Raw genomic sequence first — 27,333 nt, forward strand, 5'->3', positions numbered from 1 at the left:
ATTTAATATTATTGTAACAGTTAATGTTTACAAATAGTGAAATACTGATACTATGAAATTTTAATGGATATATAGAAAATATACAAGTACAACCATTATTGTAAACCACATACACGAAAAGCTTTTTTTTCCCAAGCAATTGGAAATTCTTTACAAATCATTATCGCAGCCTAGTTCCCTTCATTATTTTCAGCAGTTCAGTGACGGAGATAAAATGATCATTTGGGGTTTATACCCCCCCCCCCCCACCAAATGAAACTAAAAAATGTTTGGTTTTGGTCCCCTTCAACTGAAATTGATTCCTACTTACCATGCTTACAGGCTTAACTATGAAGATGTGACAGGGAGTGTAAAAACAATAATTGTTCAGACGTATACATAAGCTGATATAAATATCAAATTTTAATGGATAGATAGAAATTAATATACAATTACAACCATTTATTATAAACTACATAAAGATAATTTTTCAAGCAATTTGAAATTCTTCATTTTTTAAGATAATATTGTATTTCGTATATATATGTTTATAGGTTTATTCGTATCAACAAATCTGTGTACGAGTTAATAACGCACCCTGGGTTCCCTGCATTTTCAGTGACAGAGAACCAGATATAAGAATGCAGGGAAACAAGCCTTGTTACAAGGTTTGAGGTTTGTTTATTTTATATTTTAATTTACACTTTTTTAAAATTATTATGCAAAACTCTGTGTGCAGATGAATATTTACATTTTAATGTTATAAGTCGTTTTGTGGTTCATTTATTTGCGGTGACTGTCCCACGTGTGTTTACCTGTTTACATTCACCTACTGACAAAATATACCTTCTGTAATCATGACTGTTGTAATCTTGTTTTTATGTTAGTTTACCATATGTAACTTGACTGTTGTATAGATTTATAGCGATCACTGCAAGCTTTTAATATTTATGTGAAGAGAAATTTCAGACTATCAATCACAGGCACTTGTTTCATATACGGTGCACCCCTACTTATTTTTACCACAAGGTATCTAACTCAATTTTAGGCACCCTGCTTCAAGCTCGTATTTTGTTCATATATCAATCATTAACCTACTTTAAAATGACATTGTTCGCTTCATGAGACTTTTTTCTTGTCAAATAAATCGTTTCAGACGTCTCTGGTCGAGACTCTTTATTGTAGAGCACTCATTTATTCCTCGAAAATTACCTCGATACATTGTTAAATTTAAGACTTTAGATGGGATACAACTTCCAGTTGGGGTAGAATAAAACCAGAGACTTCCAAGTATTCCATTCCGAGGTCTCTGGTTTTATCCTTCATTTATAACCCCAACCGCAAATTTGTTTTGAAAATTACCTTGATACATCTTAAGACTTTAGATGATACAAATTTCATTTTTTTCACAGGTCACAGGGTTTCAACTTAAAAAATAAAAATTCTCACCGTTAAGATATGTTGGAAATTTTAGCGTGATATGTTGATAATTTGCCAAATTATTATGTAATAAAAGGGACTTTATATGATCACCCGGCGCTGTCACTTTAGTTCAGTCTTCACAACAACTCTTTTTCAGCACATGCCCTTCGGGCATGTAGACCTATCATTTTTACCCAGCGCATTCAAATTTGTACATGCCCTACTCAAAATTCTTACATTTACCAGTATTGTGCTACAAAAAAAAAACATTAGGTATAAAGGTTTTATATTAATTTTTTCAGCATTGTATTTCTCCGTGACTGTACCACGTGTGTTTATTCACCGTGATTGCCATTTTCTAAAGCGTTTTTGTTCATTAATAACTTTTGAGTTGCATGCTGGTCATTTGTTGGCAGGTTTAGCTGAACTGAATTTCAGAAATGGGATCATGACTGTAGTGCCACAGTATGTGGCATCGATGAACGTCTCGTAATTTAGCAAGAAACTTCGAGAAAACAAATAGGTTAAACTAAACACTTCAATGATTAGATTGACAATCATTTGACAGGTCGTATCGAGAATGTAGACAGGCAATCCATCTAAGACATTACATATAGCAACGTTTACGGGAATAATGGGGGTAGGACAGAATAAATGGCAAGTAAAGATCGTACAATGAAAGAAGATTCACATATGCCCTCTTCGGACATGTAATTTGACAATTTTTACATGCCCAGCTGCAAATTTAACAGGTCCCTGGCATTGGACTCCCGGGTTATTTGGAAGACTGTTAGTTTAGTTTCATGAGGTCCGACAACATTGTTTCTCAATGTCTGCTCCCTCTACCCCATACACTTATCTTGATAAAATTATATAAATTATATTATTAATTACCCTGGTATATAAATTGTATAAACCGGTCTTGTTATAAATTATATAAACTGGTTTTGTTTATATAATTTTACAATGTCATAAACAGCTGCTTAAGTGCATATAATATTGTATTAAATGGATTTATATATAGGATTAGGGAAAGATCCTCACTTGATTATGCCAGCATATTTTGCTCGTAGGAGTTTAATATCTACCACACATGATCAATGTCACTTTTGGACGTGAATGACTTTTGACACCCTAACTTCAGTTCAAATCAACGTTAACTTTATGTGACGTCTTTCTGAATCTTTTTTGGTATGTAACTTGGGTAAAAACAATTAAAGTACTCTCGATGCATTTGGTTTCTCTTAGCCCGTTTAAACATTTCCTAGGTCTATACCAGTTTTTGCAGGGGCGAAACTATATAGAAGTTGGAAAAGAAACCTATCCCCTTTTTGACGTATTTGGTTTTCAAGGGGTGAAAATTTTCAACGTTACACTCAACTACATGCAACATTTATTATATTATACTGAATGTTTTATACAAATACAAATAATAGTGAACCTTGAGCGCATAAATCTGCGCAGTCACTATTTTTTGGAATATCACCCGTCGTCAAGCAATGTTGACTGTTGCGACACTGGAGGGCGTGGCTTCATTATTCAGTGGGTAATAGTGCTTTTTAACAAATGTTTCTTGACGAATCAGATTGATTCATTTAATATACCTGAAAGTACAATATTAATTAATTGTCATCATTTTCCTATATTAGCTTTTTACTGGTAATGGTTTTGAAATGATAGGAACATGCACTGTTCAAAAAGTCTTAAAATGTTGTTTTGGCTCAATTTCTTTGTCAGATTACTGTGTTGAACTAAGGCAGGTCAATTAAAGTAACATGATCCAATAGATTCCATGTACATTTAGTACTGTAAAGTAGACAAATTTATTGTTCTCACAAATATTTCTCAAATATTGATTTAAGTTGGTCTCCTGAAGGATGTATTAATGCAATTGGTCTGCTTAAGGTATAATATAGACATGCATATTTTATTTTGAATTTGTATTATGTCAATCATTAGAAATATATGGATCTTAATTAAAAAACATTGTTTTTATTAGAATTTAAGATATGTATAATAGGCATATATTCTTCATGCTTTTCCATAATTAAGTCCTTTTTTACAGGGTCTCTGCTAGAATCATGTGGACCCCAGTGTAACACATCTATGGAAAGAGAGAAAATCTCAGCTCAAGGGTCAACATGTCTTTATTCCAAGAAAGGTAAATTGATAATTTTTTTCTGCTAAAATACTCTTTTATAAATTATAATATCAATGCAAAAGAATGAACAAACAACATACCTAACAACATTTTGAAAATGAAAGTGCAATAACAGTTAATAATTATGATCAATTGAATGAATGTTAGGCCAACTTTTTTTTATATTCTGTTTTACGGGAGCGCCGACCCTAATTTGGGCTAAAATGAAATAAAAATAAAAGTCCCCAATTCAAGTTTTATTTTTATTTCTCCCGCCGATAGTTTATTTATAGTCTCTGAAAAAATAAAAGAAATATAAATAACCTTTTTACAAGCCTTTCAAAATGCGATTTGTCATTGGCTGAGGTAAATAGATTCATCCAATCACAGTATTCGTTGCGTGAAGAGTCACTGCACAGCATAGCGCCAAAATGTCAGAATCGGAGGGCTTCACGTGTTTTTAAATAGTCAGTTTAAAAAGTGACGTGTCAATGTTATATATTAGAAAAAGTATAAATTTTAATGAAAGATTGAATGAAATAGACGAATCAGTGATCTTGATCAAATGTCATGCGGAGGGCCACGTGGAAATCGAGGTTCTGTCAACCGCTTGTTTTGAAAGGTTCTGAGTACGTATTATCTTTGACAATTGCTTCAATACATTGAAATACGTCTTGAAGATTTTTTAAACTTAATTTTAAGACAGAAATGTTTTCTTTTACAAGTAACGACAGAACACTAGAACTATGTAGAACTGGTAGAAAGTGGCGTGACTGAGGAAATTCGAATCACAACTTTCACTCGTTTTATGACAAATATTGGAATTCAGAATTACCTACGAAGATATATCAGTATATATGCTTGATGCTTGATTGATACAAGACATTATCTCCTTTTTTATTGCTTTATGGAATTTTGCGTGCTATGTAACAAATTAATGTACATTGATTGTTCAGCGTATTCATATCAGCTGATGTAGTGTATATGTATAGCTCTTGTTTAGTAAAACAACTTTTTTTTTACCACTAGGGAAAAGTATTGTTGTAAATGATACGCCCTTACAAATATTATTTCAATTCAAGACCTGGTTTCTTTTTTCATTCAACAGTTGTGGATTAGAACCATTTTCAACAATTAAATTTTTAAATTCTGCAGTAAACAGAATATTGTCATGTGTATTTTACATGTGTATACTATGGGAAAGATGTGTATTTTCTACAATTATATTGAAAGTTAGCATGCTCAGAAAGAAAACATAAGGATAAAAAGATATATATACTACAGATTGAGGAAGTTTGAATATGTTTTCAATAGAGATATTGTGGTACGTTTTTTCAACCTACGTATATATTAATTGGAAGTGCGTTGAAAAAAAAATATTATACAACTTTTCTTTTTTTCATGTCTCATGTGCACTTCTGTGAATTAATTTATTTTAGCTGATCCATTGAATGTCTCACTGTATTTTCTACATAACTTTGCCAGAACTAGTCCAAAATCCTCAGATCTTGTAATTTGCTGAATACCGAAAAATAAAAGATTCTGAAAAGTTTATGAGGGGTGTGACAGAAGTCCTATAGGTTTACTGTGGTGACAATATGATATTTGACATTTGAGAGAAGACTATAGATTTGTATGTTTGATTTGCATTAATGTTAGAAACTGCAAGCTTTATACTAGAAATGCACCCCTGCTCCAAATATCTAAGAGAAAGTTAAATTTAAAATAGTTCATTGATCCATTAACAGTACCAATTCTGTGTTTTGTGTACATAAGTTTTTCAAATAGCACTGTTTTTCTAACAAATTAAGGTCATACAAATAAAATTCCAACCTTAATTAAAAATAAAAAATTTTATTGCATTTTTTCATTTTATTTTTATTTTTCTGACCGACTGCTTAAATTCCGAGCTTTTATTTTTATTTTTATTTCGACCCCCCCGACTCAAATTTTTGAAAAAAATTCCCGTAAAACAGAAAATAAAAAAATGTTGGCCTTAATAATCCAATCAAAGTCCTTGTTGTATATCATTTTTGCTAGGGCTGTGTATTGAGCAAAAAAAAAGAAGACATTTTTTAATGCGATATGCAATATATTGGATTCTTTAACAATTCTGTCAAAAAAGTCTAATAAATCATTATGCATGAATTTTATAAAAATAATAATTGTTTTGCAACTCATTTTTAATTTTTTGTCTCACTGTCTTTAAAAATTACACTTCAAATTCAAACTTTTCTTGACTGTAAAATCAACATGCTAAGTAAAGTTGTCTATGTATTTTTATGATTTTGTAATAATCATCTAAGATGTGCTACCTCCTTAACGATTATATCATTTTTGATCAGTTTTAATTCAAAACAGTTAAATATAATCTTTGGTGATTGAAATTCCCAACTTTTTCACAGAATTACATAAAAAAACTGCCTGCCCAAAATGTATTGGAATTAAGTTATTTTTTGGATACGATATATTCATTAATCTAGATATGTATCAATATATTTGGTGCAGCCCTAATTATTGCTGGTTCATAAATAACTAAAAAATAAACAAATGCCAAATGTTGGCATGGTTGGCATTGCAACTGTATCTTACACATTCAAATCAGGCCATTCTTACGAGTTTTGAAACATGTTGGATTCTTCACTAGTGCCGCTACTACAGAGAAGACAGCTTGTTTATAAACTGTGTCATTCAAAGTTTCAGTATATATATGAGAAACACAACAAATCTGAATGCTTAGCCATTACACTAAATGATGAATCTACTTTATTGTGTTATTTATTGACATTTGACAATCATGATTTATAAATCATTTTGAAATTTTTAAAAACAAATTAAAGCAATTCCCATCAATTCCTCCCTAGACAAATATATTAATGATAATTTTTACAGCAATACCTTGCTGTAAATTTCAATTCAAGTGATTTGATTTTTGATTTTTTTTTTGTTTGTTTGTTTGTACATTTATGGTTAATTTATCCTTACAAAAAAATTAATAAGAAAGTAATTTTATTAAAATTTTATAACTTAAATAATGTCTAGATTCATGTATTGAATCATAAAATTGTTTTGAGAGATGTATCGTATCATAATGTCTGTGTATTATCCAAACCCAATATACCTACATATCACGATGTATCATTTCAGCATTTATTTGTTAGTGTTGTTTGATTTGTTTTGTATATGCCCTTTCCTGCTCAGAAAGCAGAAAGCAGAAGTTCTTGCTTCATAATTGTCACTCAAGACCTGAAACTGTATTAGAAATCTGTATGACGTGTGAAATTTCATATCTGTTTTGACATAGTTGTTAATTTGTATAACAAAATGCAATAATACAACACAATTGATTTAATAGCATTAATTTTTGTATCAGCAAAAAAAAAAAAAATATATTTTCCCTACCTACTGACCCAAGTGTTTAAAGACTCAATCGGCAATGCCAAACCAACAATTTTTTAATTGTGTCCTTATTCACTGATATTTCTTTTGTTCTGATTCTTAGTTTCTTTTGTTCTGATTTTTTGTTCATTGAAAAAAATTGACGCCTTTTCATTAATTCCTTAATTTTCAAGTTGAAGAGTGCATCCCGACAATCAGTTATGATGTTACAGTGTCCACTGTCCAATCCGACAACTGTGCAATCCAGCACACTGGACTTTCCGACCATTAAAACTTAAATATTTTATTCCCAAAAATTTCTTTATAATATATATAGAATAAAACACTGTATATTCCGACCACTGTACATTCCGAATTCTGGTGCTTTTTGTCGACAAGACTAGATAATTACCTTATGATTTTACCTGGGTAATTCGACATAATTATACATTTGTACCATAATTAGTCGCTAGTTCCATTTGGGCACAAGCTTGGTCTACTTAGTAGTTAATTACATGTATTAGTTTGATGGTGTTTATATAAACAATAAATGAACTGTGTTTGAATTTAAAAATTAGGCAATCAGTACTCTTCGTTGTTATCAATTTTATTCTCGCATTGACAAAATAGCATCCACGCGATAGAAAATAAAAAGGAGTACCTGATATTTAGATTGCCTTTACCTAACAGAATAAATAAGATTTTTTGCTTGAAATTGAAATCAAACATGCAGTCAGAGTCCTTTAAAGTCATGTCTCCCTAAAAAATGAGTACAGCAAACTACTGTATAACATGTAGACAACACACAATTTGAAGACAGCATCTCGTCTAATAGAAAATGTTTCATTTCCGGGTTAATATACACTGAATTAAGTGAGACTGTGCACATAAAAGATTTGCAGGAAGCAAAAAACTTCCACTTTAAGTAGACCCATTAAATTTTAAAATGTTAATGTTGTTTGATAAAAATTAAATCGCAATAACAATGTTTTAGAGGTACGTCCCATTTGTTTGAAAAGTCACGAGAGGGTATTAATAGCACAGTCTATCTTGAGAAGTTAACAATGCAGAAAAAATCGGAGAGAAATGTAGTGTAGAAAAAAAAATAAAACCACTGTTTACAGAAGGTAGACAAAATATTTAATATCTACTGTTAGTAAGTAAAATGCTAAAAATTAAATTGCAACAACTCGAAGTGATTGGCAGTTCCATCTGTTTTGCACGTTTAAAAGAAATTATCGTATATTACTACAGAGTTTACTAGTGCTGTAACAAATGATGTGTCTCAAAGAAATGTTAATCAGCCGAAGGTATATTTTATACAACAAAGAAACACACACACACACACACTTTGACAATTAAATACACATGTACTCTAAACCTAACGAAAAATGTTTTTTTTTTCTGTATGAAGTCACCTGACATTTATCATAATGCTCAGAAATATTCAACACTGGGTAATCCGACACACTGTCTAATCTGACATTGATTTTATTCCCCTTCAACATGTTGGATAAGACAGGTTTCACAGTATATCAATGACGTAATGTATGCAATATATAAATAACTGTCCCACCTGCCTGCTAATGTGGAAACAAAACTTCCCTCCATAACAAAAGAGTGCACCAATGGAGATCATTCGGCAAACCTCGGCTGATTCCATCACCTTCATCAAACGTTTGATGAGGTACGAATCGGCCGAGGTGTGCCGAGTGCAATGGAGATAATCTCGAAACTTGTGTAGTAAGATCAACTCCTAACAATGCACCACTTTTCAGCATTTATATTCATTGCTTAAGGGTTTATTCTTACTAATGAAATAAGTTGTGGTGATGCCTATATTTACTGTAAGACATTTGTAATAATGAAGCATTTGTGAGATGTACCCTTTATCAGTTATTTACAAACAAGGCATTTGAAGAGGATGAGCACAGTGCATTTTTTTTATCTGAAGTTAAGGTGATTTTAAGCAAAAAACATTTCTTGTCCATATTTAGAAAGCAAAATATTTTGACTTAGTTTAAAGTTTTATAAACCCATTAAACTTGTTAAAAAATTAAGTATGTAAACTAAATTTTGAATAAAGAGTTGGTCCTCTGTGTAAAACTTGCTCTGTGAGCAAGTTGGAATTACAATGCCTTTCACGATTCCTTCACAAAAAATGGGGTGATGACCCACAATATTAATAAATGTAGATTAAACATCCTATTTATGTCAGTTATTGTATTAAATGAGCTTTCAACCATTTTATGCTTTATGGTTTTAAATAATATTTTATATTTCATAAATTAGACAGTGAAATTTGCAAAAAAAAAAAAAAAAATTATTGATTTTTAAACTGTTGTTACATTTAGGAATGTGGGTATATGTACATATCCTGTTCAAGTCTTTGTGTATCACATTATATCATGATATACTTCAGACAAATTAGTACACCCGTAGTTTTGAATACAATTCATACATTGATTTCATTTGCCGCAATGGTCTCTTTAATATTGCAATAATGCATTTGGTCTTCCTAATGCATGTATAATGCAGGTACTGTATATACTCTATGTCCAACTTATAGGTGAGTCATAAAAAGATTAGTATTTTGAAACCAGGTTAAAACATCAGAGCATTGATTTGAAATTGTCAATTGATTCTGGCAAAAAGTTGTACCGATTTATAAGCGGGTCAATAGCAAATCCCTCCAAAATAACCTCAAAAAATACAACTGATTTATAGGCAGACCACCTTATAGGCGAGTATATACAGTATAGTTTTTGTTGAATTTTGCTAACAGCAAAACACTATGAATAATGAATTTTGGAAAAAAAGATTATTAAGTTTAATGATGCATGTATGTAGTATAGAAATATTGTTCATATGCCTGTACATGGTACAAATATGCATTTTACAGAGTGTACATATGCCAGAATCATATGGACCGCAGACTGGCCCTGGTGATTCCGTTAAGAAAAAAGAGGAAAAATCAGTGCTTGTGCTCATTGGTCATTGGACAAAGGTAAATAGATTTATTTCATGAAACTAAACATGTAAATTACTAGGATATTAAAATATCACAATTAAAATACATGTACTGATTTATGTATATATGGATATCAGTTGGTCTCCTTGATGCAGTTATATGCATTTGTTATCCCTTTTAAGTGGATCTTTTAAATATTATGCAGTTTATTTAGAAGCTCTTTATTATCTGCACTGTTCACTTTTACAGGGTGTATGCCAGAATTTTTTGAAGAACAGTCTGAATCTGACATGGAAAAAATGAAGAAAAACAGCCTTCCTGTTTATAAATCTACATTCTGACAAAGGGTAATTTTGTTTAGTTCAATTAGAAGTGCACATTTAATTTCAGTTGCTTTTCTTAATGATATATTATAGCATTTTTATTCCCTTATGAACAATATGTATACTTGTAAAGCATGTATCACAAAATCTTCTGCAAACAAAGTTTTGGGTGTATATTGCTTGTTGCTTAACGTCCCTCTTGAGAATTTTTCACTCATATGGAGACGCCACCACTTGCTGGTGGAGAGCTGCAAATTTTTGTCCTATACTCAGCACTTACGGCCATTGAGCATTGAGGGATCTTTATCGAGCCAGCACCTACTGTGACAGGGGACCTCAGTTAATACGTCTGTCTCATCTGAAGAACGGGTCTCCACATTCCACAGTGGGATTCAAACTCGCTATGTAAGGATCAGCTTCTTTCTCCGCGACTCTAGAGTAGACGCTCTAACCACTGCATCTGCTCTACTTTGGCAACTTTGGGTGTATATAAGCATGGTTGTATATAAGCATAGGAATCATCATGTCCATCTGTCTGTTCATGTGTTTGGCCACTTGTGTGACTAGCTTTTTTGTTCCAATTCTGGCTGAGATAAATTGATTTAGGTCATCTAAATACAAACAAATTAAGGGAAATTACTATGGTATTGGGATGAACATTTTGGAATACTGTCTCATTGTTCCATTGTAGTTGGTCTCTTTAATGTTGTAATAATGCATCTGGTCTTCCTAATGTATGGCATACACTGTATGCATGTATAATGTTGTTAAAGTTGGATGAATGTAAAACAGTTCTTGCGTGATGACAAAGGTAAATAGATTTAGTTCATGTAACTAAACATGTAAATTACTAGGGTAATAAAATCTCTCGTTTTGAATACTGATTTACATGTGGAGAGTAGTTGGTCTCCTTAATGCAGTAATAATACATTTGATCTTCCTTATGCATACTGCATATTTATTTTTTTTATAAATTTAATGGCTGACATGTATGAGGGTTGATCCAGAAGTTTGTTGAATTTCTTCATATTTTATTTATTTATTAGTGAAAGAGATTGAATACTGATTTAGATGTGGATAGTAGTTGGTCTCCTTAATGCAGTAATAATACATTTGGTCTTCCTTATGCATACTGTATATTATATAAATTTATTGACTGACATGTACGAGGGTTGATCCAAAAGTTCGAGGAATTTCTTCATATTTTTAGGTCACCTGAGTAACTCAGGTGACCTATTGCTATCCGTTTTCGTCCGTCGTCGTGCGACGTACATTAACATTTGAACATTTTTAGCTTCTTCTCTGAAACCGCTCAACCAATTTCAACCAAATTTGGTATATAGCATCTTTGGGTGAAGGGAGAGGGCAAACAAACATTATTTTAAAGATTGCCTTAGCATGTCGTTTATTCTGTGCATTTATGGCAATTAATATTAAAATCGTCCAGACCTGTTAAAACCCATGGATGTCCACAAAAATGTTACTCAAATCAAATTTCATGTTAAAATTCGAAGTAAATATAAATACCTGTGTAATTGTATAATGGTGTAACAAATGTTTAAGAATGCCATATTTAAATTTCAAAAATTGCTCTAAATGTGCATGAGATAAATATCTAAATGCTGTGAAGAAGCACTGTGCTACAATTACCATATTAAAGAAGTGATTTTAATGAAATCTTGTTTCTAAAAAACCTGTAGAAAATTTAAAGAAAATTAGAAATCACGATTCTTACCCCAAAACCATCAGATGGTATGAAAGCCTTCAAACAATGTGTTTTACATAATTCGCATTTCCAAAAACTGTGATCATTAATTTGCCGACCTATTATTGTATGTTCTAATGAAGGAGAATTCATGTGCAAACTTCTACATGAGAAGAATAAAAGTATTGCCGTGTCCTGCAAGAAAACAAAATCACATTATATTATCAATTGCAGATGGTGTCTACGTCTTTCAACTAATTTTGCAACGGCAAGAGTATCTTCTATGTAGTAACTGTTTTGAACCAAGACATCCTACTGACAACTAAGTCCATGATACAGAGCTTTCTACTGCCTTGTTTAGAATTTTACATGTCGAGAAATTTATGGTCAGTGTAATGACCTTGTTTGCAAATCTAAATCTTCATTACGTCGAGTTTAGACTTGCATGTGAATTTCATGGTCCCTGTCCCCCTGGGGCCTGAGGGGCGGGGCTAAAACCACCAAAAATAATGCAATCTTTAAAAATCTTCTTCTTTACTCCTGGACATCAAGCAGTCAAACTGTTCGCATCATTGTAATAAGCATTGAGCCCTCTACCAAAATTTTGAAATTCATGGCCCCAGGATCAGGGGTTCTGGTGCTAGGATGGGGCAATATAGATCATATAGTGAAAGTGCATTATTTCTTTGAAAATCTTATTCTCTGCTCCTGGGTATTAAATAAAGTAACTAAGTACATAGTTATGAAAAGCAAGACTGCCTCTTCCAAAATTGTGAATTTCATGGCCCCAGGGTCAGGGGTTCTGGTGTTAGGGCGGGGCTCTATTGATTATATAGTGAAAATGCATTAATTCTTTGAAAATCTTCTTCTCTGCTCCTGGGTATTAAATAAAGTAACTAAGTACATAGTTATGATGAGGAAGAGGGCCTCTTCCAAAATTTTGAATTTCATGGCTCCAGGGTCAGGGGTTCTGGTGTTAGGGCGGGGCTCTATTGATTATATAGTGAAAATGCATTAATTCTTTGAAAATCTTCTTCTCTGCTCCTGGGTATTAAATAAAGTAACTAAGTACATAGTTATGATGAGGAAGAGAGCCTCTTCCAAAATTGTGAATTTCATGGCCCCAGGGTCAGGGGTTCTGGTGTTAGGGCGGGGCTATATTGATTATATAGTGAAAATGCATTAATTCTTTGAAAATCTTCTTCTCTGCCCCTGGGTATTATTTAAACAAACTAAGTACATTGTTTTGATATTCAAGATTGCCTCTTCCAAAATTGTGAATTTCATAGCCCCAGGGTCAAGGGTTATGGTGAAAAAGGGGGAGGGGCTCTATTGATTATATAGTGAAAAAGCAAAATTTCTTTGAAAATACTCTTTTCTGCTTCTGGTTAAAAAGCAAAGAAGCTAAGCATATAGTTATGATGAGCATGATTGCTTCTTCCAGAGTAGTGAATTGCATGACCCCTGGGTCAGATGTGCTGGTGTAATGGTGGGGCTCTTGATGATATAGTGAAAATGCATTAATTCTGTTAAATAATCCTGTCTGCTCCTTAGTGTTAATCAGATAAACAAAGTGATTACTTACATGTATGATGAGCAAACTTCTGGTCCCAGGGTGAGAGGCTCTGGTGTTTCTAGGTGTGTGTGTGTGGGGGGGGGGGGGGGGGGGCTCTATTGATAATATAGTGAATCTGTAGTAAAAAATGCATTATTTCTTTGAAAATCTTCTCTGCACCTGGGCATATCAGAGGCAAAACAAGTAAAAGTTTTCATAAAGATTTTTGAACATCTGGCTTCGGGGCCACCAACGTATAAAATCTCAGCTCAAATCTCAACCTCAAATCTTAGATTTCTGCCTCAGCTGAGATTTTCCTAAAACATCATGCCACCAACATCTCTGAGATTCGATCATCTCACGTAAGCTGAGATTTGAGAAAAATCTTGGACTTATTCTCGTTGTTATATACGACCTTTTGTTCTGAAAATGCATGAATTTGTTGAATCAATGATTGAATTTACCTTTTAGTCAGTTATTTATGCAATATTTTAGTGAATATCACAAAAAAACACATCCCACACTTCCTTCGTCTTTTATTTGTTGTTTCGAGTCATTCAACAAAGAGGATTCCATTTCGACATTTGCGACAATTTTCATTGAACCCCCCGTAAAAAATCCCTACAGAAGAATAACACAAAAACATATCTAAACTTTGTAGTCTTGGTTCGTCTGTCGACATAAACACACAAAAACATACACCGAGGCGTCACTTCCACCATTGTGACGTTACATGTAGCAGGTAGGCGGATCAAGACTATATTCCCCAGACTGATTAAAAGAAATCATTTTTCTTTGTTTGTTATATATGTTAGATATATCTGTATAATTCTTAATTCTCCATAGCAAAAAAAAAAAAAAAAAATATGAGTCATAGGGACTATTTAAATTTAGAATAAACCTGAGTGAATTTTTTTTCTAGCAGATCCACAAAAAAAAAAAATGCTCAGTAGGCCTATATCATGTAAATTTCTCACATGCTGTAATAAATTTCGCGAGTATACCATAATTGTGGAAAAACAGCAAACATATCCAGGAGCAGGTAACATACGCATGCTTAGTTTTACAGGATTTAATTTATCAAGGAAATTTCTCGAGGAACTGTTTAATTGTCGGTGAATTTCAGCTCATATCCCCCCAGAAGGAAGAAAAACTGGCTGAAATTTGAACTAAGGGCATGTATAGGGAAGCGGCAAACTAACACATCGCATTTTTCTACGATCCCCTGTGACAAAATGTCTCGGAAAGTCTTCTTTTTTTTTTTTTAGATAAATAATAAACAACGAATATAGCACCACTTGACAAATAATCATCGTTACATTGAAAACCCAAATCAATCTCGCATACGCTCATTGAGTAATGAGAAACTGATTAATTTCTAATTGTATCGTAAATAAAAGTTTCACTGCGTAATGATGTAATTTTTAAAAAAAAAAAAAAGAACCTACGGATCATACTTTTTTGCTTCAAAATGTAAGTTGTCGTACTAAAAAATACTGTTTGTTAAAAAAGAATCTATTCTTGCAAGTACTATAGCTAGCAAGTACATTTGAATAGATGCAGTCCTTCTTGTGATTTATACATGTATTTCAGAATGGTCATAAGTCAAGTTTATTCTTATAAATAATATAAATGGTCAAGGATTTAAGTACGCACAATACATTGTGAGTATAAAGTCGATCCAAATTCTCAATCAAGAATTTTATAGATTTAATTAAGAACCAAATTAGACAGACTGCTATCATCTGTAATAAATAAATGGCGATTTACATATTATTTCGAAAGAACAGAAGAATTTGTACATAAAATTCTAGACAGATTTCTTTTAATATTTCGTATAATATTTACCTTAATAAATAGTAAAATATAACTTCCTGGGAAAAAAAATACGGGACCGAGGAGTTTTGATATTTTATCTAATCATATTTCCTTTTCTGATATACATGAACATTGTGAATTACATGTAATAAAAATGTCTTGTCACAAATAGCTCATTTAAATATGAATTAAATTAATTATATTAATTCCTGTACGAATGAAGATATAAATGTTATGTACGAACGTGCCACTAGAATATTCTATTCTTTATTTTTTTCTTTATTTATTTTTTTCTTTTGGTAAAGTTTAAAGTGCTTGATTCCATGCGTGGACAATATTAATATAATAAGAATATTTACATGCGCGTAATTAACCCCCCCCTTCACAGGATAATCAAGTTTTGGGAGAAATTAACATCCTTTCTGTGCTTGTATGTTAATTTCGTGTATTTATTGATTAAAATGTGCCACTGTCACAACATTTGCGATCATTGTACCATAAAAAAAAAATTGTGAGATTTTGTTTGAGACTGGTATACATCAATCTCAAGATTTTCTGAGAAATCTCAGAATTTTTTCTCAGCTGAGTCGGAAAAAACGTTGGTGGCACGCATGTTTGAGAAAAATCTCAGACGTGAGAATCACTGTAAATAATGTACTTGAAAGGTTAATAGTATAAGAGAATTATGCAAGGTTTTTTATCGTATAATACAAAAAGTACTTTCATAGTTTTAATGATCAGGTAGACTTGTAAGTAATAGATGAATAAAATTGAGACAAAAATAACTTGTCTTATTCAATGTTCATCAAAGACCAAAAGAGTCCAATGTAAGAGATTTTCAACAAGGAATTAAAATACCGGGTAGTACAGAAGCACTAATAGTTTGTTAATAACTGTATGGTGATAGTGATAAATGGGGAACAGATTAGAACCTAATTTATGAACTGTTCATGAACACTAGACTAATTATTTTGTTGATCCTGATCACCGTATTTTTCTTGCTTTTGGGCAACAAAGCTTCACCTTTCAGTTCATTTTATACTCTGTGGATCCTCTTAATTGTTGTATTATAGTCAGATGACCGTTAAGGCCCTTGGGCCTCTTGTATTTATTTATTAGTGAAATTGGTTGAATACTGATTTACATGTGGAGAGTAGTTGGTCTCCTTAATGCAGTAATAATACATTTGGTCTTCCTTATGCATACTGCATATTATATAAATTTAATGACTGACATGTATGAGGGTTGATCCAAAAGTTTGTTGAATTTCTTCATATTTTATTTATTTATTAGTGAAAGTGGTTAAATACTGATTTACATGTGGATAGTAGTTGGTCTCCTTAATGCAGTAATAATACATTTGGTCTCCCTTATGCATACTGTATAATTATTAATATAAATTTAATGACTGACATGTACGAGGGTTGATTCGAAAGTTCGTGGAATTTCTTCATTTTTTATTTATTTTTTAGTGTAAGTGGTTGAAAATTACAAATAAGAATTATATAGACACTTGTCGAATTTTTTTAATAAACAATATTTTAAATATTTATGATAGTAACTCTATGGCAGTTGCCATAGCAAAGGATGTTTGAAAATGCAGGGGAGACATTTACTCGTTCATTATCATTTTAATTCTTAATACGTGAAATAAGAAAAATCCTGCACTAAGTGGCAAATAAAACGAAAATTTTGTCATAATTACGATTGCTTGACCACTAATATACCTTTCTGTGAGAGTTTTACTGATTTAACTTGATATTTAGATTATTAGTTGATGATTTCTTGTTCATATTTTAATTGTTAGAGAACATCACATTTTGGTCAAGTTATAAGTTTTGTTAAAATCTTGGGAACACTCTGACTTAAAGGGGTATACTACTGATACAGGCTGGAGAAAAATGCATTAAGCAACTGATTTACCAGTGGCATTAGAAATTTAAGAAAAACAGAACTTCCAAACTCTCTATGATAAAAGTCTTTGATACCGTAAACTCAAATCGGGCAAAAATTGGTTGCTACGTGTCACGGTTACCATAGCAACATGTCCTAAAGTTTGAAAAATGGCATTTTTCAACATCTTCAGAGTCCCACAGTTAACGTTTGCAGCAAAGCAAACAAGTGGCAATGACGGTTTCTGAAAGTTGAAGGCCTGGTGTCTTAAATGCATGATAAACATGTTTGGTAAATCATCTATAACATACGTTACTATGGAAACAAAGTATTCAAAAGTAATAATTTTGTTCATTTAAATTTATAATGTCATACACTGAAGAATAAAAACTATTATAGGTTGAAATGCAAGCAAATAATTGAGAAGAGATCATTGTAACATATACCAAGGACAAAATATGATATTTCTTATAGGTTGGCAATGGTTGCCATGGTTTTAATACCACGAAGGGATTTTAAATTTACTTTCCTAGTGTTTTAATCTTATCCTATCTTTTTAAAAAGCATATTTCTATATAACTGATGATCAATTTTTAAAGGCCTTGGTGTGACCTTAATTTTCACATTTCAAAAAATTCAATTTCAATTCTTTAAATAGTGCGTTGCTATGGAAATAAAGCAAAAAAATATGCATTAAAATCTGAAAAATACTCTGTTTCCTTGGATACGTACCGTTGTATGTAGATTCCCGAAACTTTAATGATTGATATATGTGAACAACTAACCTGACTTTAAATTTTGACTATCACCCAATCTCTAACTGGATGCAAAAAGCTGGCACATAGGGTCTAATATTGACAAAAAATTAACAAAATCGAACATTTTCTCTTCTTGGTAACCATAGCAACAGTGTTGTATTTTTCAACAACCTTTATCAATATATGATATTCAACTTTAGTTCTACGAGATAAATACTATTCAGGGTGATTCAAATAATATTTTTCTTGATTAAAAGGTTAGTAAATTCCTAAAGCAGCAAAAAAATATCACATTAAACAACTAGTACGTTGTTTCCATGGTTACACTGCAAAGCAACAATTAATCTCAATTTTTCTTATGTTGTCGGTGTTGCAAGGTCCTAAGGATGCATATGTGCCAGTCATGAATTTTATTGTTTTTCCTCACGATAGTAGCATTAACCCAATCATAGCAACAGATTTTGCATGGTGACACTGTGTTACCATGGCAACCATGAAAATTATTTTTAGAATAATATTGCCAATACCTAATTACATGAGGTCAAATATTTTTTATTGTTTTTCTTACGTTGTTGATTGAGTTTGATCATGTAACATCTTTCATTTGTGAATATTGAGCGTTTTTCAGCATTTTTCAGCATCTAAAACGTATTTCAAATGTACCCATGGTTACCATTACTTAGAGATAAATTCTAAATAGTTTCTTTATAGCATAAGTGGAAACAAGGTGTCATGTTTTTAGGAGAATGGTTTGTTTGTTTTCCTTAGTCTTTATTAAGGCTTAATAAAGATTCAAAGTAGCTGAAAATCTCAATTTTTTCAACTTTTCTGGCTGTTACCATGGCAACCAAGACCCATAGCAACGGAATTTTATTTGATATATGTTTCTGGTGTCAAGTTGTAATAATAGGCAAAGTTTTATCAAAATCGGTGACCATGCGTGGCAAAGAAGTTCAAGTGGTTACAGAGAATCGCTATTAAGCGTTGATGGACGTTGACCGCTGACGTACTGTGTTTGACTTTGCTTCTGAAATTGGAACACCATATGCAAAGATGGGGAGTATTTTTGAAATATGAGTGTAATATTAAGATAAGTTGATCCGTGTGAGAGGATACCAAGGCTTTTCTTGAGAGAGAAAAGGAGAAAAAGGCAGAATATTCTGTAGAATTACTTAGTCGAATTGAACATGAGGGTGAGATGCTCCTATAACGCTCCTATAATGTGACATGACATACTTAACTTGACGTTACGTAGAAGTCTCCCCCTGATTTTACAACTATCAATGTTCAGAAAGCTCGTGTGACCTTATTGGTAATTGGAACATGGTGAAAATATCCAGTATTGTTGCATAAAGACTCCATATTATAAATATGCCTATTGTTTGCTTTCATCAAATCACAATAAAATTTTAGAGATAATTAAATTTCACAAACTTTTGGATCAACCGTCGTATTAGAAAAAAGATGGATCTATTAGATTGAACAGGTTATAATTCACCTGAGTCATTTAAATTACTTATTGCTATCTGTGTTTGTTCAGTCATCATGTTTCAAGTGTTGTCTGTAAATTATTGAACATTTTCAGCTTCTTTTCTGGAACCAGTTTCAACTAATTTCTCAGTTGAAGTATACAGACATAATATAGAAGTGATTTTATTGACTTTCTCAATCTATCCTGAATTTAAAAATGTAAATATAAGCATTTGATTGTAAATATTGAACATTTAGCATCTCATAACCAGAGTTGGAAATTACTGACTGCCCGAGGTAGTCTGTTTTTCAGGTAGGCAGGGACAAACTTTAGATTAACCTCGGTGGTCGAGGTCATTTAAACAGCTAGTTCCTGTTTTCCATTTTTTTTTTCAGGGTATAGTAAGTCTATAGAAAATAAGTAAAATATAGTATATCAAAGGAACACTTCTAGTTAAAAATTTGAGTTGACCTTAGGACCAATATTGGTTTCAGTCTTTAGAAAAAGCTTATCGATGTATGTTCCGATCACTGACTTTAGGCCACATGTGTGTAGTTTCTTGTTTCTCATGTATTGCTTTAGTTCTACGTTAATGGTAATCTAACAACCAAGCTTTATGACAAATGAGATGGCTTTAACTTTTCAATTGTCAACTTCCCTTACTTATTTAGCAATATACCTTTATCACCTGCATACAGGGTTTATATCTCTCAGTTGATTTGATACGAAAGAGCATCCTCTATGTTTGAAATTTTTTTAAAACGAGGTAAGTTATTGACAAATAAGTTGCTGAAACAAGAATATCAGCAGTCTTGTTTAAAGTTATCATTTTGTAAATTCTATGGTCGATACAATGACTTTGTCAGCAAATACAATTTATCATTAAGTCAAATGCTGAGTGACGTTTTTCATACTTATTGTTAGGCCATTATTTACACACTGAATTATCGATGGATTTTTCCATTGTTTCCCAGTTGTGACAAGGAGCACATGGCGTGTGTGACCGGTCTGCAGGGGATGCTTACTCCTCCATGGCACCTGATCCCACCTCTGATGTTTTGGAGGTCCGTGTTTGCTCTGCTCCTATTTTGTATTTTTTGATGGGCTTTTGAGCTTGAATACTGTTTGTTATCTCGATATATTTCATTCTAGTCAACTGTGTGTTCATATGATCCTACCTCAGTATTTACAGAATTATACATCCTTTGTATGAGGGTCATTCTTGATGTCTGACTGAGTAATGGCAATGGGACATAAAACCTTAACTGACCTTACCACATTCTTTTCTAATCTGAAAACCCTCATGCATTTTTAGCATAACATATCGCCAATGCACACATTTTTCCCAAGGAATGAACTGCATCTACTCTGCATAGAACAGTATCTCTACCACTGGCACAACAGTACTATTACATGTCATTATGTTCTTGAAAGGAAAACACAGCAGTTATTGCTCAGCAAGATTCTTTTTCCTGACACCTGCAGTATCGAGTAACACAAAGTGAATGATTAGTGTCCTCGAACAAAGTGTGCTTACAATGAGGTATAGTTCCGGTTGATTGCATTTAGTTAAAGAGAATTTATGATCTGCATTTCTGTAGATGTCTTTTATATCAACACCAAACATGCATTTAAGGAAGAAAATATAAGTAAAATGCAAAAGCCTGTATAAAAAAATCAAAGTGCAAGGACAAGTGCACTTAAGGAATGCTTAATGGGCCCTTTTTCAGTGCTGTATTACTTTAGAATATATTACCAAATTGTTCTCTTTTAGTAATAGTTAAACACAAGTGGACATTTCTAATTAAAATCACGCTAAAACATCAATCAGCATGGATTTGAAACAAATGAAGTTTTTTAAATGCCTATAGATCCGGAAAGTCATATCAAACCCATTTTGAGTTTCAATCGTTTATTTAAATCAAGGGGAGGAGGCATTTAAATCTTAAATCAGACACTTGAACAATCTGATGGTGGATCATTGACAGGCACATTTGCCGAATGATACTTCTTGCGCTATTTTACCCGAGAAAAAAATTGAATGAAGTTGTATAGATGCCTGTATCCATAGTGATCAAACTATGAAATTGGTATGCTTGCATTTGAAATAATGCAATAAGTATTAACATTAGTTCCTTTATATTTTAAAATGAAAAAAGGTGTATTTGGGTGGCTTTCAATACTGGTACCATTGTCTTGCTTGAATGTTAAAAATGTTTGACACTTTTATTTATGATGACATTTTAACGACACTAAACTCTCTTAACCCTTCTGTGTTCCTAACCCTCCCGTTTTCCTAAAACCAAATACATGTACATACAAACTTCTCTATGCGGCATGACTTTGATATAATGATACAAAACGTGGCTATGCTTTACAGTGAGCATCTTTGAGGAATGTTTACCTGGGTAGAACTCACGTGACTACCGGTATTTTAAATAATTTATTCCATGGGTGGGTTCAACATAGCTAGATCATACAGGTAAATCTAAGCTCTTACTTGCTATAGGAAAAACATTGAACTTTTCATACATTTTTTTAATATTTTAAGTACAAGCCTAATCTTGTACAAATTTCCTACTTTCACACAAGTTTTATAAATGTATAATGCATTTTTTGTCAATCACACAAGTTTGTACAACGTTAGGCTGACAATAAACAAAAGCTTTGAAATGAATGACTGTCCTCAATTTACTATAGAAAATCACGAATGTTGGCTGACCCCTACCACATTGTATGGCTTTGCTCTTTGTATATTCATGAATTTCAGCAATAAAATTTGTTGAATTTAGGGTTTAGATATCAATTAATGATCTGAGATGGAAAATTAAGCTTAATTTGATTCTTCATTATTTCACATTTTACCGGGGCCCATAAGTGCACTCGTTCTTTAGTGTTTATACAGGTAAAAAGTTTGAAAAAATAAAAATGTGCCAACAAATGGATTCGAACCAGGACACTAAAAATGTTCATGGTGAGAGTCTGCGGTCTACCATTCTGGGCTATGCTGACTATGAGGACATTTGTAATAAATATAAACCAGTAAGATAGAAATAGGTTTTCACGTTTTTTGTAGTTTTTTTTTTTTATATAAATCTAAAGCAGGGGTACGTGCCCCTAAAAAAACCTTGTTTTAAATAATTGCTTAAATCAAAATCTATCAAAATTTCATAATTTAATTTAGGGGCAGGCAAAGGGTGATTATATTGCATCTATCGGGTATAAATTTTCTTATCAGAAAATTGTAGAGATATGCAAGGTTAATTAATGACAACATTTATTTTTCATTTTTGCCTAATACTTTTATGATTTTCACTAATAAATTGATGATTGAAAAAAGCCTTTAATATGACTGCTGATTTTATCTCCATCTGTTAATTTTTAACACCTTTTCTCGTGATTATAGGAGATAGAGAACAGATTATGATTTCTAACATTTACTGTTACAGATCATTTCCTTGAGATAGGTGGAACCAACAGTCAAATCCAGACACCTTTAAGAAAAGTAAAAATCTGACTCAGGTAAAAAAAAAATCATTTACAGTTTTATCAATTAGTAATTTTTACCTTAATTAACTGGACAAATCTCATTTGACGATATACAGGTCAAGAATGAAGAGTTTAAAGCCTAGTAGGGATTTTGGTCAATCATAACAGGTAATCTGCAGCCCCTATTGGGAATTTTACACTCATATGGAGACGCCACCACTTGCCAGTGGAAAGCTGCAAATTCTGTCCTATACTCTGCACTCACAGCCATTGAGCAGTGAGGGTCCTTTTTCCTGCCAGCACCTACTGCGACATGGGACCTCAGTTTATAAGGTCTCATCCGAAGGACTGGTGTCCACATCCCACAGTGGGATTCAAACCTGTGATGTAAGGATCAATTCCTTACTTCGTGACTCTAGAGCAGACGCTTTAACCATGGCGCCACGCTTGTGACTAGCTCAGTTTTAAAGAAATCATTCAAGATATTTTTTATCAAACTTAATATGCTGTAAGATTAGTAAGACCTATTCAACTATTTCAAAAATTTTTGACCTTTCCTGTGACCTTGACCTCACTTTTCTTTAATTTGCATCTTGCATGGTTTTAAACCATTTAAGATATTGTTATCTAAGGCTATGCATCTATACATAATTTGGTGAGAACTTATCATCTATTCATTTTTTTTTAAATTTTTATTTCAATTTTAAAGAAACTTTTCAAGATATTCTCATCAAACTTCATATACTAACACAAAATTTCATGTTGCATTACTATACACTCGACGGGGCATTCATGGCCTATGGACATATTTCTAGTGTAATTTGCTATTTCTGTTGTTTACTTTCGGTCAGTAAGTGCCCCCAAAGGGCAAGCCCCAGTCCTATTTTCTTTTCCAGGGTTGCAACAGCGCCCCCTAGAAAAACAAGTTGCACCATCCAATCAAATCTTGTTTTGTGCTGCTTTATGCCAATGAAATTAAGGCTGGACAGCATATGTATTATATTCTGACCAATGGGGTTGCCGTATTTTCAAATAATTAGGATAGACTTACCACTTCAGCATTCCTTTCATCACTGAAGTGATATGCATGCTCAAAAATTGACTAAGTTTCATTTTTGTGTCAACTGCAGAGCAGAACGACACTTAGAGATCACTTTACCTGGTGTCTGTCTCTCCGTCTGTCACACCTTATATCTCCAAAATTTTTAGAGGCAGGGTTTTGATAATTAGCATTTATAAATGTTTTTGAGCTCATGATACTATACTTTGAAACTGTATGAAATTCAGTTACCACAAACTTATTTAAATACTATGAAAATACATTGGGATCAGTATTCTACAATGAATCGTGTTGACTGACAAAGTGACAAAGTAAAGACAGTCTGAAATCTCTTTCCTCCGAGGATTGTTGGAAGCACCTGCATGTGTATTAATAAAATGATAAATAGTTATTCATCATAATTTCAATTTAATTATTCATTTGAGGACTGGGGAACTATATTTTTTGATTGCCAGATTCTATCCCAGTCTTTTACTTTTGGATCCTTTTTTTTCCTTGCAGGCAAATGCATGAACCTCCATGCTAATATTAAATTAATAGCTGACCACTCTTAGATTTATTTACCTCTTTAATGAAGATACCTAGCAGGCGACATATACATTCCTTGAAGCACTCTAGTTCCTATTTTATTTTCACTAATATAATGATTATTGAAAAAAGACTAAGGTGCTCTATAGTGATCAGTCTATTCATTCATCTGTCTGTCAAATACACATATCCCTTGTTCAGAATACAGGTGACTCTAAATACTTCAAACTTTATATTTTTTAATAAGGTACATGTAGCTGCTTTGGAACATCTGAAAGGTCTATTACATTATCGCTAGTTTTACTAGTTTTCTTCATGTAAGTTGAATATATTTCAAACTTTTAAATTTTTATTTTTGCCAGGTAAGAAAGAAATTCAGGAGTTCTTAAATTGCCCTCAGAGTTCTTGGATTGCATCAAACTGCTAAAAGACCTCAACAAAAACAGTGTCTTGAAAAAAAAATGAAAATATTCAGTGAAAAAAAAATTATGAGAGAAAAAGCCACTAAAAATCTTCAAGCCTTTGAGCTGAAATCTGGAAGTCAATCTGTGGACTTTACTGGTATGTCTTACTAATTAAGTCATCATTTGTGTATAATAAATACACTAAACTGTAAACACTTGTTAAAATGTATATAATTTTTAGATATAATTTGTAGCTCACAGACATCAATAGTTTCATGTAATTTAAGTGATAATGAAAATTTCCTGTTGTCTGGCTAGATTAGAAACTATATATTATTGTCCAATTTTGGATATTGTGAAATAATTCATTTAGTAAAATTGGGTATGCATACATGTGTGTACACTTACATGTAAATTAATTGTTATAGCAAATTTAATCTATCATTAAGTTGAATGTTGACTAATGTTTTTCATCAAAATTGTTTACACTGAATTGTTTGTGGATTTTTCCATTTGCCCAATCATGTCAAGGAGCACATGGCAGAAAATGCTTTCTCCTCCATAGCACTTGGTGTTTTTAGAGGTCTGTGTTTGCTCTGCTCCAATTTTGTATTGTTTCAATGGACTTTAAAGCTTGATCACTTTTGGTAATCTTCATATTTTATATACTATTAGAGTACTTGAAGAGAACTGTAAAGATTTAACATACAGTATAATGCATGTATATTGCACTTTAAGTAGAGTGTATGTGGTTTAGAAATGTAATTCATCTCATAGTGCATTGAATTTGTTGAAAATTAGAAACTTTGTTGAAATTGTTTTAGAATAATGTTAGATTGCAGATTTTTTTAAATCATGCAAGTAAGATATTGCTAAATATTCTTAAGCTTTTCTGGACAGTCTAGATGAGTTCTTGCTATATACCTAGCATTGTCATCCCAGTTAAAATTTAAGGAGCAAGGTTTATTCCTAAGCTCTAACTGGACAAACTTGCATGGATTAAAGCACATTAACAGATTTACTTCAGATGCTTGACCTGATCAACATTTTCTTCATGTGTTTTTTTGTTTTTGTTTGTTTGTTGTTTAACATCCCTCTCAAGAATTTTTCATCCATATGGAGATGCCACTACTTACTGGTGGAGAGCTGCAAAATTTGACCTATACTTAGCACTCAGAGTCATTGAGCAATAAGGGATCTTTTTTGTGCCCACATCAACTGCGAGGTGGGACCTCGGTTTATACGGTCGAATCTGAAGGACTGGTCCCCACATCCCCAGTGGATCTGAACCTGAGACTTAAGGATTAAATCCTTACTTGCGACTCTAGATTACACACTCTAGCCTTTGCGCCACATGGGGGACTCCACAAGAGTAAGTGTTTTGAGCAGTCCTATTCTCATGTAATTATAAACTGTATGTTGAACAAACCTGCAAAGATGATGTATGTTAATGTTTCAGGGTACCAATCCTTGATTTGACTTAGATTTTCTGGATTAATGACCAGTTTTTTAGAGAAGGTTCATTCAAAGTAACAATATACTCTTTGGTGATCAGTAAACATAGATGATGCATCCTGCTTCTGATGCTGGATGTAACATACATTTTCAGGGTTATTGAGCAGTTAAATCTAACCCAGAACAACTTGCATAGATTTTGGATTCAGGTGATATACATTACCAGAGTGTTTGTTGAGTGAGACTTTGCCTTACTAGTGGATAACATTTATAGAAGTGAGCTTTGTATTCTTTGATTATACCATCAGTGCCAACTACCATACATTTTATATAATAGATGTAGCTGTTGTTCAACTGAATATGATAAAACTGTGGATGAAATTAATTTGATTTTTGTACCTTTGAATGTATTGAATTAATTTGTAAAAGCTGTTATGATACAAAGTTTGATATTTTATCAAAGTTTTTAGCATATGCAATCAATAAATGTATCAACATTTTTATTTTATTATACTTTTTACCCTGCAAACTTCTTAAAAACAGAATAGTAATGATCCATTCAACTGATACTAGGTTAGTGTCACACTGTACTTGTATATCATGTATATTGAACTGTAAATGAGAAACATCTAAGTATGTCAAATCACAGCATGAATCATTGGATTATGTAAGAAGTGCACTATCTTGTGCTTTGGTATGGTATTAATAATAAATGTTAAACTATCATTTTTTTTTCAAATTAACAAAGGATATGCTTGAGTGACTGTATTTTGACTAGCAGTAAAAATAAAATGATTTTGAAGCATTTGAATTATTTTGATTCATGGTCTCTGCAAGTTTAATGATAGCAAATATGTATATTGAACATGGCATCTACATATTGCTATACTGGATCTTAATCACAACATTGAAATTTTATGTAGTACATGTACTCTTGGTTTCAACTGGTCAAACATATTCTTAAATCACAAAGAATTTAAACAA

At 32.4% G+C, this 27,333-nt stretch overlaps 1 protein-coding gene and 1 long non-coding RNA gene across 5 annotated transcripts in view; one reads left to right on the top strand and one right to left on the bottom strand.

The window, feature by feature from the left end:
- LOC133175060 (transcription factor AP-2-epsilon-like) overlaps positions 1 to 27,333 on the bottom strand; it is a 57,372-nt gene that overhangs the window by 17,172 nt on the left and 12,867 nt on the right. The gene's annotated exons all lie outside the window — the stretch shown is intronic.
- Positions 515 to 27,154, top strand: LOC133175065 (uncharacterized). 2 transcript variants are annotated; one of them, XR_009719221.1, is made up of 6 exons: positions 515 to 647; positions 3,467 to 3,562; positions 9,822 to 9,926; positions 10,140 to 10,237; positions 22,863 to 22,935; positions 24,853 to 27,154. It is a non-coding gene; the product is annotated as an uncharacterized LOC133175065 (long non-coding RNA). The 2 variants fall into 2 exon arrangements; XR_009719220.1 differs by having other exon boundaries at positions 516 to 654.

The sequence above is a fragment of the Saccostrea echinata genome, unplaced genomic scaffold (genome assembly GCF_033153115.1).
Source record: "Saccostrea echinata isolate AGI-Se365-2 ecotype Australia unplaced genomic scaffold, CSIRO_AGI_Sech_v1 ptg000060l, whole genome shotgun sequence".
Lineage (NCBI taxonomy): Eukaryota > Metazoa > Mollusca > Bivalvia > Ostreida > Ostreidae > Saccostrea > Saccostrea echinata.